The 12,279-nt window shown below is 40.4% G+C and overlaps 1 protein-coding gene across 5 annotated transcripts in view; it reads right to left on the bottom strand.

The window, feature by feature from the left end:
- Window positions 1–7,654, bottom strand: part of Tab3 (TGF-beta activated kinase 1 (MAP3K7) binding protein 3) — a 54,840-nt gene extending 47,186 nt beyond the window's left edge. For all 5 annotated transcript variants that reach the window (XM_020185244.2, XM_074063417.1, XM_074063418.1 and 2 more), the window contains exon 1: window positions 7,455–7,654. The gene's annotated coding sequence lies outside the window, so the exon portion shown is untranslated. The remainder of the gene's footprint in view (window positions 1–7,454) is intronic.
- Between the last annotated feature and the right edge of the window lie 4,625 nt (window positions 7,655–12,279).

The following is a 12,279-nucleotide window of genomic DNA, read 5'->3' as shown; positions in this document are numbered from 1 at the left end:
ATTCATAGTCACCAACTAGTGACTCTCAAACTTCTAGTAATGTCATGAAACTATCTCCAATAGGAGAAATTAACTCAAGTCTAGATTTAGTGACAAGTATTGATTCATAGAGATCTGAGACAAACAACTTCATCTTGCACTTTTTTGTTAAATAAAGAGTTTTAAATCTTAAAAATTAACTAATGAATAGATTGACACATCTAGTCCCCTAATTTCACAAATAAAGAAACGAAGGTCCTTTAAAGTTGGATAATTTGTTCAAGGACCTAAAAAACTCTAAGTATAAACAATTATTTAAGTTCACCCCCTCCCAAATTTCTAAGTTAGAGGGGATTTCCATCCACCAAGAGAGTTTATTTACCAGTAGCATCCGTCAATACACACTGTATTCATCTGAAACATTTTCATCCAAACAACTCAAAATTAATTTCTTTGCCATCCATGACTAATAGCCAAAAGCTATTTCTGTGGCAGAAAAGATAAGACTTTCTAAAAGTAAAGTACATGATGTGAAACCTACAGATAACTTTCTTGTTTATACTACATGACTATGACATCAAACTTACGGCATAAGTGACAATCTAGAATAATGGCACCTCTGCAAATGGCATGTTATCCCAAAAAAAAGACTTCAAAAATCAATCATGGCCACAAATCAAAACCAAGGATCGTTTTTAAAAAGCTCATATAAACAAATATGCTAACTTACACAAAATTATTATACTAGCTTAATACTAACAATCATAATTATGAGTCCTAGAAAATTAAATTCTCCAATTCATCCCAACTTAATTCTATAATCCAAAAATAAGAAGTACGCTTAACATTTTTTTAAAGAATTACTTGTCATTTTGAGGCTAAATTTGTCAAAAGTGAACAATACATAAAATAAGCCGCCACAGGGGTCTTTCCACTATCATAGGACTCACCCTGTATTTCAAACTATAAAGCCACGATGAATCCCTGCCCTTGCCATCCCCAGAGGAAAGACCTGGCCTTTGAGTACCTGCATAAAGCATAAAGCTGAAAAATAAATCAGAAAATGGCTTTGCAGCCACAGAAACTTATTCACTAAAGAACTGGAGGTTTCAGTAACATAAATACAAACAATTAAAAATGACAACTAAAAACACCATAGCATCCTGAAACAGAAAAAGGACATAAATGATAAAAAAAAAAAAAAGAAAAACCTGAATAAATTCTGCAGATCAGGTAACATCAACATAGAATGACTTTTCACAAATGTACCAAGGCTAGGTGAAGAGTATCTGGGAAATCTATACTGTCCTTGCAACTTTATTTTAAGTTTAAAATTATCCCAAAGTAAAATGCTTATTTAAAAATGAATGACTGCAAAAACTGCCACAAGCTGAGAAATTTATACCTCAATTTGGACCTAAGCAAATGTCTATAGTCAGTCTCTACCTTCACGTAAGGCCTCAATGGAGGGTGACTTGAGTTCACAGAAAGGACTCTTTAAATGCTACCTATTTCTCCAGCTTTATAAAATAAAATTAACCCCAAAAAATGCCTCCCCCAAAAAGTCTACTTCTGGCAGGAATGAAAAGTCTGAAACCATTCCTCAGTGGAAAGTGAAGAATCCTATTTAAGGTATAGAATTAGGGAGTGGACAGCCAAGTAGAAAAGGGTAATCTAGAGATTCTAAAACAGTAGAGGCTTAATAAAAATAAGTACATAACATTTCTTAGGCACTCACCTACAGATCAAAAGCATTAATCCTCTCAAGAACCCTGTAAGGAGGACACTATTTTATCTTATTTTATAGGTGAAAAAGTTCTGTAAATAATGGAACAGAGATTTGAAGGCAGGTACTCTGGGCAGACAGTCCATACTCTTAAGCCAAGCCAGGTAAAAACTTCTACCCTGGACTGGTGGTATGGCTTAATCCACAGAGTGCCTGCCTAGCAAGCATGAGGGCCTCAGTTCAAACCCCTGTAACTGCCAAAAAAAAAAAAACCCACCTGCTTTTTAGAGATTAGTCCTCACTATTCACCCTATCCTCAGTCTCAGTCTCCACCAGGTAAGAAAGCCCTCTTCCCAAGGTATGGGGAATCCTTCCTAAGTCCATGCAAAAAAGAGGACCTCACAGCCCAATTAGCAAGACTTCATTCATAATCTTTCAGAATGGTGCATATTCTTGCTGAAACTGTTATACATAAAAGTTACTTTTCATACTACTATCAGTATTCAAATTCTGGTATGTCAGACTGGCCTGGGAATCTGAACACCATATGTGACATTGCTTTATGTGGGAAAATGGTGATGTTCAAAATAAAACAAAAAATGTCTTTATAGACCATTTAGAAATTGAGTCTCCCTCTACATAGACTCTAGTCTCATGGATGCCAAAATGATTAAATTTTAATAAAGGCACTGCAGTTACTCAATCCTGTTCTGCTTATACATCAAAGAGGCATAGTTCCTTATACTCAACATGGCAGAAATGTTACTGAAAAAATTAGCTTAATATTCCATGAATTTTCTGTACTGTGTCTTATTACAGATCTAGCGGTTAATATACTATTCTCCCTGGCCTCCTCAAGAAGCTTTTCTGTAAAAATTAATGCCAAGTAAGCAAATACAACTTTCACACCTACCCCCACACCAGAACAGAAAGGGTATCATCTCAGAAGATAATTAAAAGTAACAGTAGTAATAACGATGACAATGGTAATAATAGCAAGAATAACTTTTTGAGTATTTATCATTGCAAGGCATGTTTTAAATACAATACATCCTCTGGCTCATATAATCCTCACATGAGGTAAATACCACATTATCCCCATTTCGAAAATGAGGAAACAGGTCAGAGATTAAGCAATTTGCACAAGAACACAGAGCTAGTTAAGTGTCAGAAGATTTGACCATTTGAGCATTTTATCCCTAGAGATCACGTTTTTAATCACCATACTGTGTAAATGAAGAAGTTGATAAACTTAAAATAAACAGAGGATAATACCCAATTCATTTTTCAAGTAAAAGAGTGGTTTGGAGACCCCCCAGAAAGGGCTCATCTTGCCTTTTAAGAATATTTCCCTCAACTAAGCTAAGATTAAACGCATTTATGGAGAACACATTTAAAATGTATTTGGCTGTGCTTTTATCAGTCTGAAACCTCTCAATTGTTTGAACACCACAAACAGTGGTAACAGTATGCAAGTGAACAGACTAATAAAACTTTATTTTAAGATCTTCAGGTAAAACACAATGTCCATGTTTACCACAAAATAAACTAGGCTAATATAACTATAAGAGGTCCAATACCTTTGAAAAGTTTCAAAACATAAGCAAAAAATAGTGGGAACAAGATATTCCTTTTATGATAAATTAAAAAGCTGTTCGTGCAACAATATTGTAGACCTGCTTTAACAACTAACATTAAACTGAGATGGACTGAACATAAATTTTATTTCAAGATGTGCCTAAATTCAGAAGTTCTTTATAGATAATCTAAAAAGTCTGTTTGTTTCCTAGACAAGCCACTGGATCCACACAGCAAGCTTAATTTTGATTAAACATATGCCACCTGCTATCTCACTAGTTAATAATAAGCAAGCAACCTCCAACAACTTCAGGAGCACAAGCTGATTTTAAAAATCACCTATTTGAACCTCAGATCTTAGCTTCCCAGGAAACAACAATTAGTGTGCTAGGTTTCCAAGCCAGGCCACCATAGCTTAAACATCCATAAGGTTACAGAAGTATAACAAAACACCAAATCTGTGTAGTCAAGGTTTCAATGGGAAAACCCATTTAACATTCCAAGTTAAGATAAAAACAACTACCCTTGGCCCACTGAGTCTTAGAAGTAGAAAAAGGAAATCTTCCCTCCCAAACTGGGAGTTTGAGTTTCCCTAACATCACTGCCTCAACCTCCCTGGATCAAGGTAAAGCAGGAGGAAAGGCATGAAGGAGGGAAAAAGGCAAAGCTGAAGTAGGAAGAGATCCAGGGATGAGGAAATTTACAAAAACCTACTTGAGAAAGATGAAGGGTGGGATGCTAGCTGAAAGAAAGGAAAAAAGAAGAATGGATGGGGTGGGCTGGTGAAGATGAGGGAACAGTGCACACAGACTTTCACAAACTTTCCTCTTTCACACTTAAGGAGAGCAAAAAAGTCTTCACACTGCTTCCCTCACTCTGGTTATTCTCATTCTCTTTTTTTCAAGAAAGAATGACATCAGTAAAGGGGTCTTATCCATGTCCCTCTTGACCTGCTGGAGCACAGGAATTCAAAAAGGAAGTTTTAGAGCCCTCTCTGTCATCATTCACCCTGTCAAAGACTTCAGTGTCAACTAAGAACTAAGGGAAGGATCTAGGTAATAGCAGGAATAGCATCAGAAAGAGTAAAGAAAATAAGGGAAGAAATTTTAAGCAGGAAGGCAGGTGGGATGTTAGAGAGTTGAACAAACAACAGAGCTGTCAATGAATTAAATTATAATAAATACCATTAAATATTTAAGATTCAGTCCACTTCACTTTTAAATAAATATCTGGGGCCATGGTAATAATTTGAGGATTATGCAGAAGGTATAAAAATAAACTGCTTGATACTTAAACAATTTCCTGGTTTCTCTTCTTTATACAGTGATGAAATAAATCATTTCAGAAAAGCTTTTTTATTTATGTGGTAGATACTCAGTTACATTATCATTGTCAATTTTTTTAACCCCAATAGCCAAAATACCATGAGTAATTACCTTCACAAGTAAAGTATATCTAACTCTTTCTTGGGAATATAATTAAAAACTTGCTCATTTAGCCCAAAGATTGTCTTGTCAAGTCTCCAAGGTATTACTTAAAACACAGTGTTCCACACTCCCTATAACACACACACACACAGTGATGATGTATGTGTACTGAAGAACAAAAGTAACTCTTTTTCCATTTCCATAAGACATTATTAGTATCGTTAGTTCCCTGAATGCTCCTTAACAATTTACTTCTTAAAAGATGGAGCTGCAAATCCCAAACTGGATAACAACTTTTCTAGAATTTCCAGTCAAAGATAATTACATAAGTAAACCTGACCAAATGAACTTCTGGAAGATGAGAGCCATTTAAGTATCATCTTTTTCCCCTGATTTCTATGGTTATTCTTCCAGTTGAACTCCACCCAAATATGGGGCCTCTCTCTTAAACAGAGATAAGGGCCAGGATGGCAGGCTCAACAGCACATCAAAATGCAATACAGTAGCACACACCAGTGAGAGACAAAGGTGACACCCACACCCTCACCCCACAAAATATTCCTACTACTTCACCAACTTCTCAGATACTGTCCCAAATCTCAAAGGTAAGTCAATCCCTAGCCCTGTAAGGGATGATACTGGTTTTCTAATACCCACTGTATTTTCTTCAAACTATAACCTAACTCTAAAACCTTTGTACTACATTAAAGAGAAGCATGGTCAGCTATCAAGTACTCTACTTGCTGGAGAAGGTAGGGGTGTATGTGTGTACACCTCCATGTTCCTATTAAGCAAATTCAAACCCCTATAAATAGCTGCTATTTTACTTTAGTAACATAAATTTAAATACTATTCAGGATCAGAATAAACAAAATACTAAACCTCTGAAGTATCTTAAGTATGCTGAAACAGGAGGCAAAGTTATTGAAAACATCTGAATTTCAGATAGGTCATTACCAGCTATTTAGAAATTCTGCAGATCAGAATTCTGCTCAAATGTTACCTCTGGCTAGAAAACAGACACATCTGAAAGGAAAAAAACATTAAAAAATCCTTTGGAATTATCTTGAGTCAAGAACACTGAAAGTTTTCAAGATTACCAACAGAACAATTTTCATAAAATTTGTATCAATCAGCACATAAACTTCTGCAGAGTATGGTAGGAAGAAAACATACTCTAGAATTAGACACTCAAGTTTGAGTACTAGCTCTGCAATTTACCAGCTATATGACCTCCTCAGCTATGTAAGCTGTAGAATACTGGAGGTAAGCGTCCTTATCTGGGCAATGGGGCAACATTATCTTTAGTAAGTATTAAATTGAAATGCAAATTACCCAGAGCCCAGTTCCTGCAATATATTCAATGTTAGCTCTATTTGCTCCAACACAAACTGTACAGTGTGGTCTATAATTAGGGAAAAGAATGTGTCAAATAAACATAAGGAAGAAAATTCAGGGTGACTGAACATAGATTATGTGCTGTCAGATGTAAAGATGGAACACACATATTTAATATTTACCTTCACTGAATTCCAACTTTCCCTTAGCCATCACAAAACTTACCATGGGTGATGATACCCTTCATAATTTAACACTGTGCAAAATTAAACTCTCATCTCAAAAATCATTTCTTGATCAAATTTTTCTTTTTACACATGTTCTTGTATTCTATTGCAAATGATTCCCAAAGCAAAGAAAAAAGTAAACTCGCCTTTCCTTCCCAAATGAGTAAGAGTGCAACATAACCTCTGTTCGTCAAATAGTTCATTCCTGCTCTTTACAAAGCGTAAGTAAATATATATCAAAATTACTGTCTAATAAACAAACGTCACTGAAGAACTGAAAAGCCCTGTCTAGACCAAAGATAGCAAACTTTCTTAAAGAATTTAAATCTTATGTTTCAGTAAAGACTGAAAATACTTTATATGTTAACACATCAACCAGTAGAACTTTGGCGTTTTAACGCAGTTTACTTTATACTTCACTTTGTTCCCCTCCTCACCGCCCCCCCCATCCTGCTTTAATTTTAATGTACTTTTAGCAGCAGACAGAAGGTACTAAACTTACAGAACTCCCACTGGGAACAAGTCTAATCTGTTCCTGGACCTCTCATCTAGTTTAATGAGATCTCCTTTAAATGAACGTAAACAATGTTTTTTCTCGTTACTCAACACCTGCCAACAATTGTCTGCAAGCCTCTTCTACAACAATCACTACTATTACTACTAACCTTTCCTACGTCTCAACACCTTCAACAGAGCCAACCTTAGCACTGCTAGTCATTCCCAAACACTTTGCTGGGGAGTGAAGCCTGTCCACTGGTTTACTCTTCACAATGTCCAGTAACCTGCAAGGAAGGGCATCATCCCCTCTTACCTCAGGGACGAACGCTAATCAAGCTGCCGCACACAGAGAGAGAGAGAGAGAGAGAGAGAGAGACAGACAGACAGACAGAAACAGATAGGAGAGACACACACAACGCACCGCGGCCACTCCCTCTCCCCTTGGCCTCTCGGTGCGTTCGGGGCGTCTGGGGCGGGCGCGGACGCGCCAGGCCCTGCGTAGATCACCCACAGCCCTGTAGTTCCCTGTAGCTACCACAGCCGGAGGCCGAGCCGAGCCCCCTTGGACACCCGCAGTCGCGCACACGCTCACTATCCTGAGAACCGGGTCACCAAGACGACCCCGGAGCACCCCCGACGCTCTGGCCCGGGCAGGTGCCGGGCCTCTTCGTGGACACTAACCCGGCAGTCGCTGCACCCCGACAGCCGCCGCCTCGCCCTCAAGCCCGTCGTCTGCTCCCGCGGGTCGGGGGGGGGGGCCCGGGCCGGCACCACTCCCCTGCCCGACCCCCCTCGGGTGCGCGCCGCGCGGAGCCCAGATCCGGTGTGAGCCGCCGCTGCCGCCGCCCCCTTCAATCCCTCCTCCCTCAATGCGTCCCTCCCACCGAGGCCCGCCTTGTATTTCCTGGATCCGGTCTCGGTGAGAGCTTGGCAGAAGTGCCACTGGCTTCAGAGCTTCCGTCGGGCGCCGTGGCTCGCCAGGCACAAAGATGGCGCCGCCGGGGACTGCCGTAAGCGATCTCGCGAGGCTTCCCCCAAAGGAACCGGAGGGCGGGTGCCCCACAGGAAAGGTGATAAATTAGCCTGAGTAAAAACTCCCCCATATCGGAAATGGGCAGTACTAGTTACGGGGAAAGTTTATTGCGCCTGCGCAAGAACGCTGGCATGACGCATGCCCAGAATGCCCCTAAAGTGGGACGTAATTCTTCGAGTTTTACCTGTTTCCCCCATAGAGGTAAGGGGCGGAGAAACTCGAGTGCAACCCGGTGAAGGGCTTGGCAGGACCAGGTGCCAAAGTGAGAGGCGTTCTTTATGGCTTATTCATCCCCCAGAACCTCAAACAGCCAACATGCTTTTGCGTCCCCAGGAGTCCTCTAGCACTTTGCTCCTTCTTGGTCTCTGACAGTATTCTTTGCAGTCTGAGATGCCCCTTCATCCTGTTGGTTCACGTTAGAGTTTCTTCATGGCTAGGATCACAGCCAGCAGCCACAACTCGGTTTCTTACGTCACCATCTAACTTTCTTTTCCATTTGGTACTACATGAGCCTTCCAGACCTCAAATAACTCCCTTTCCAGTTTTATTTTTCCTCGCTTATTCATTTATTCAAACGTATGTTCGGTGTCCTATATGCCAGGTATGGAGGAAACAAATATGTTCTGACTACAGACAGCTATCGGCCTTAGATGGAAATGAGTGATTAAACAGCAATGGTGACAGTTAAGCATAGTAAGTTCTGTGACAGAAATGAGTAGAGAAAGGAGTGACAGAAAAGGCCTGAGAAGAACTCAACGTATCACTTAACACTTAGCAAGTACAGGAAGTAACTACAATGTCTGGAACGAGGAGGACAAAGGGAAAAGATGAGGATTATCACAATTTAGATGTTTACAGGGCTTGTGGAAGCAATACTCATCTCTGAAGAGATAGCAACATCTCCTGGTGCTGGTGTTTCCAAATGGAGGCTCACAACACTAGACTTGCAAGTGTGGGGAAATCACAAACTGAATACAGTTGTTGCTATGGGAAGGATGTAAGCCTCTGCCTGTAGTAACTTCCAGTCTGCTTTCAGCCTGGGGATGAGAACGAGAGATGGAGTCTAGAGCTGAAATTCATTCATATGTTGAAGCAGAAGCAGCTCCGGCATCAGGAGTCACTCATTTTGGAGGCTGTATGTGGTCAGAAAGGGAGAGAGCCATGCACTCCCATCATAAACACATAGTGAAAACCATCATGTTAAAACACTCGTAGGAAGTCTGCTTCAATATCAGAATTTCAGGCCAAGCAGGACAGTCTCAACCAAATTACAGAGCCATGAGGAAGAAATAAATGCTTATTGTAGTATGCCACTGAGGCTTTTGCTTGTTTCATAGCAAAAGCAGACTAACACAGCACCTCTGCTCCACATGGTAAACTGATAGTGTTCCTCTGTCTTCTTGCTCCACCATCTCATTTTATTCTACGTGGTCTAGACTGGCTCAGCATGACATTACATTCTAGTCATCAAGAAAAAGAAGGCTACCCATTTCCTTAAACATATGACCCAGAATTTGTGAACATTTCTTCACATTCACAATCCACTGGCCAGAACTTAATCATGTTGCTGCATCTACCTGCAAGAAAGTCTGGAAAATGTGGTCTTATTGTAAGGAGCCCTGTACTTGGTTAAAAATTCTATGACCTTGGAAAAAAGATTTGGGAAGGGAAATGATAACATCCAGCACCCCTCCAAAATAATAAAAACTCAGAACTTGGTTTAAAATTAGATCTTGTCCTCTTTCTCGGTTGGGTCCTGCCACCAGTGAGAAACTTAGAATCAAGCAAACAGAGAACCTTTCTCTTTATATCCCTTAGGATAGAAACTACTTCACTACCCACCCACCCCCCTTCTAGCTAACCATAGCTGCTTCTTCCAGGGGTGAAGAGGAGGGCAGGAATAGAGTTGGCCAAATTATTGCTGTACTGATACTGTCATAAAATGACTTTGTCCTCCCTAGACATGATAGATATCTAAAATTGGCTCTTTTTTGAGACAAGTTCTCACTATGTAGCTCAGGCTGGCCTATAACTCACTATGCAACCCAGACTAGCCTCAAACTCGCTATCCTCCATTCTTCACCTCCTGAGTGCTGGGATTACAGACGTGTGCCTCCACACCTGGCTTGGCTCTTTCTTGATTTGTTTTTTGGGTTCTTCTCAGGCTCCCATTGGGAAAATTCAATAGCATATCTCATGACACAAGTGATGCTCTTTCCTCTGTCTGGCCTCTCTCTCCTCAGCCTCTGGTCTCTTACTTCTCAGTGCTGCTATAAGTCCTGTCTTGGTTGTCAGTGCCTTGTGTGTAACTGGCATCCAGTTGCTGGACCTGTCATAGACAAGCAGGATTCTTCACAACCCTCTTTACTGTACAGTCCGTAGATAAGGACTCAATCTTTTCTAACTTATTCTCTGCCCATGTCTCTTGTGGAATAGCCAGAGCTTCTTCCTTCCAGGATCCCCTCACCTATTAGCAGGGCCTCAGGCAAAGTATAAACATAGATCTGAAGCTTTTTTTCTTTCTGAAACTCATTTGAACCATGAAAAACTCATATATCCTTGCCATGCTGAGCAACAGATATTCTGCCTTGTCACTGGTGTTTGAGCAAGTTTCCTACCTTCAGACTTCTGAAAACAGGCAAGCAGCACTATCTATTTTGATACAGGCCTCCAGATTCCAAAGATACATTGTAGGCTCCCCATAAAACTCTCCAGATGTGATCTACAGATAGCTACAGTTCAACATCCAACCAGCTGGTGGTTGATATTGTCTCAAAGACATGTTTAATTCAGCTCTCAGAGGCCCCCTCACTTGGATTCTTCTTCCACACTGGGAAAGAAAATCTGCAGTGTTCCTTCAGAGATGATAACTAATAAACATTTCCCTTATAGTCTTCTTTTATTTAAGCTGGAAGAAGTGTTTGAGTGATAGTCACAGAACCAGTTTTGCCACCTCTTGGTGAAGCCTATGGAGAAGTACTTGGAATCTCTCTTTAGAATGTGATAGAATTTAGAGTGTATACTCTTTGCTTGTATGAGACACATCTTACATACCATTTCAGATATTGGCTTATGTATTATATCAATAATATACTGTCAAAGCTGCCCCACAGTCGCACACACCCTGTGGAAGGGATCCAAAGTAATCAATCTGCCAAAGTGGTTGGCAGAGAAATGGTGCTATGCTGTGGGTTCCATGTTGGTCTCTGCTGCTGGTAAGAAGCTAATTGAGTCTTGGTGAGAGGGAGCCCTTGCTGCTGGGCCTGAAGGGTGACTCCATGTTTCATTGAGAGGGTCCCTTGATCCATTACTCTTCAGACTTATGGCACAAACCTAAGAAGAAGCTTGTCAGTGATGGACTACTCAGGCTGCTTGATGCTAGATAGTCTGAATTTGGGGTGCCAGCTGTTTAGAGATCTTGTCTGGGGCTTTGGGGTTAATGGAATGTTACAGTCCTCCTGTGAGGGGAAGAAGTCCCATGGGAAGTTGAGTTTGAGTGTACCCAAGTCCTCCCTCTGGGAGAAGGGCAAATCCCCTGTTTCTTTTTTGCCTGCAACCCAGTATGGGTTCTAAAAATCACAATCAGACAGATCTGTTCTTTGTACTAAAATGCACTATTTAAATTATGTTAATTGTTTACTCCAAGTGCTGGTATTGCCTGGTTACAAATAGATTTTTTAACAACAACTCCTCTAATGGTCCAGCAAGGTAGACTTGCTACAGATGCCGTGAGGGGACAATAGTGGTAGAGGAAGACAAGAGAGGAAAACATTTTCTAGTGAGGCAAGAAGAAACTAACAGTGGAAGAGGAATTAGGAAGAGTTCCTATGGACTGACCTCACTAAAATTATAGCAATGGTAGAGAACATGTGCAATGGATAATGTGGTGCTACCAGGATCTGTGTTCTAGGATCCTGGTCCAGGATGACAGAATGGGACAAAGAAAGAGACCAACCCATGATGTGGTCTCATCCAAAGCTTCAGCCTATGTTACATGGAGCTCTGAAGCTGAATGGTGCTTCAGAGATGTTCTAAATTAAAACAAAGGTGACTGACTTTTGTATTTCCACATCAGTCATTGGCTATGGGCCACCCACTGTGAGAGTGCATAACCGTTGTGAAGCAGTTCCTTGAAGGCAAAGACAATTCTTTGTAAGAGACATAGATATAAACTGTCAGAAACCAGTGGTAGGGATAGTAAGAAGGATCCCACTTCCATACAGGTGTATTTCCTAAGAGAATTTCTCAGTAAACCCTCTGTACTCAGTTATCTCAAAATCTACTTCCAGGGAAACCAATCTGACTTATGTACAGTGAATGCTATGATTTGAATATTCCTTCCCAAACCCATGTTGAAATTTAATTATTATAACAGTATTAAAAGATTAGGCCATGAGAGCTCAACTCTTATGATTGCATTAATGCCATTACCATGGAAGTGGATTCATTATTTAAAAAAGCTAGTTGGCCCCC

The sequence above is a fragment of the Castor canadensis genome, chromosome X (assembly GCF_047511655.1).
Source record: "Castor canadensis chromosome X, mCasCan1.hap1v2, whole genome shotgun sequence".
NCBI lineage: Eukaryota > Metazoa > Chordata > Mammalia > Rodentia > Castoridae > Castor > Castor canadensis.
The sequence above is the reverse complement of the archived record's forward strand: the minus strand, read 5'-3'. Positions and strand labels throughout refer to the sequence as shown.